Source organism: Mustela nigripes, chromosome 1, assembly GCF_022355385.1.
Source record: "Mustela nigripes isolate SB6536 chromosome 1, MUSNIG.SB6536, whole genome shotgun sequence".
In the NCBI taxonomy this organism is placed as follows: domain Eukaryota; kingdom Metazoa; phylum Chordata; class Mammalia; order Carnivora; family Mustelidae; genus Mustela; species Mustela nigripes.
In genome coordinates this window covers 89,811,144-89,813,283 of record NC_081557.1, presented here as the reverse complement: position 1 = coordinate 89,813,283, position 2,140 = coordinate 89,811,144, and positions in this window count along the sequence as shown.

Sequence of the window (2,140 nt, the reverse complement as noted above, 5' to 3'; positions counted from 1 at the left end):
TTTTTTTTTTAAGGTTTTATTTATTTATCAGAGAGAGAGGGGGGAGAGAGCGAGCACAGGCAGACAGAGTGGCAGGCAGAGGCAGAGGGAGAAGCAGGCTCCCCACTGAGCAAGGAGCCTGATGTGGGACTCGATCCCAGGACGCTGGGATCATGACCTGAGCCGAAGGCAGCCGCTTAACCAACTGAGCCACCCAGGCGTCCCTAATGTAAACTTTTAATTAAAGTATACATACATACATGTGCAAAGTCATGAATGTGCACCTTGATGAGTTCTCACGGGGTGAACACAGCACGTCTAGGGACAAAGCATCACCGGCAGCTAGAAGTGCCCTCTGTTTTATTCCAGCCTCTCTAATCCTTCCACCAATGGTCACCCCAATCTGGCTTCTAACACCGTAAATTAATTTTGTCCTTACCTTCCCTTATCTTTATGTAAATGAAATCATAAATATGTACTCATTTGTGTCTGGCAAGATTTCCCTGAGCAGTAGGAGAATCTGGGTAAAGGCTTTCTTTCCTCTGCATGATTTTAGAGATTTATTTATGTCGCATATGGCTCTAGTTTTTCATTCTTATTGATGTATTGTATTCATCTGTATGATTTTACACAATTTATTTATCCATTGATACTGGAAGTGTATTTGGACGGCTTTTCATGTTGTTGGGAATCATGCGGCTGGGAAGATTTTTGCGCTGTATTTTGGGGCACGTGTGCACATGTTTCTGTCGGAGTGGGACTGCGTCTTGGTCTCACACTTGTTATGGACTGAAAGTTTGTGTTCTGCCCAATTTCTCTGTTGAAGTCTTGGGCTTCCCAGTGAGGTTGTGTTTGGAGACGGGGCCTCCGTGGAAGTAATGAAAGTTAACTAAGGTCATAAGAGGCAGGCCCTGATCTGATAGTGTTAGTGCCCTTTATAAGATGAGATCAGGGAGCTAGCCCGCTCTGTCCTATTTACTTTAATCAATTTTACTCTCTTACTACACTGCACCCCTACACACACACACACACACACACACACACGGACGCACATACACACACACTGCATGCTTTTCTGAACCATTTGAAAGTGAGTTGCACAGAGGATGACCCTTTACCCCCAAATAATTCAGTCTGTATTTCTTAGGAATATTCCCTTACATGGCCACCCTACAGCTGCCAACTTCAGTCAATTTAACATGGCTGTAATACTTCTATCTACCTCGCTATCTGTGTTTCAATTTTTGAAGTTGATCTAATAATGCCCTTTGTAGCATTTCCCCCTCTCCCCCTACAGAATCCTGTCTAGAATCAAGCATTGTGCTAAGTTGTCATCTCTCTTCAGTTTCTTTCAATCAGGAACATTTCCATGGCCTTTCTTTGTCTTTTATGACATTGACATTTTGAAGAATACAGTCCCTCCCCCTCTTCCCTTTTAAATAGAACGCTCTTCATTTTGTTTGTCTGATATTTTCTTAGGAGTAGACGAAGTATTGCTTCGCCGGCTGGCATCTGGATGAGTGGTGTTGTGTCCTTCTCCGGGGCTCACATCTGGAGCCTCTGCTCCTCATTAATGATGCCAATTTCCATCACCTGGTCACGGTGGTATCTGGTTATGATATTTTTTTCTTGGAAATTGATTAACAGCTTGTGGGGATATACTTGAAGACCCTGCAAATATTCCACTTCTCATCAAAATTTCTCCTAGATTTAGCATCCATTGATGATTTTTGCCTGAACCAATCTTTACTATAATGGTTACAAAAAATGATCTTCCTCGTCTGGCTCTCCCCCAACCTTTCCCAGCTGGCTGTCGGCATTATACTGTGAGCGGGAACCCTCCCTTTGAAGGTAGCTTAATTCAATGTAGTCTAACTTGTGGCTTTTTCCTTTATAGTGAACGTCTTTTGTGTCCAGTTAAAAAAATTTTTTTTTTTTTTTTGCCTACCTTAACCTCTAAAGAGATTCTTCTGTTTTCTTCTAAAAGCTTTATTATTATTAGACCTTTGACATTTAGATCTGTGATCCATCTGGAATTGAGTTCTTGTGTCTGATGTAAGGTAAGGGTCAACAGATGGAAATCCAATTAACCCAGATGTTTTTATTAATCATTTTTACTTACACAAGAAGTGAATGAATAGATTCCCCATTTAAAAATTCC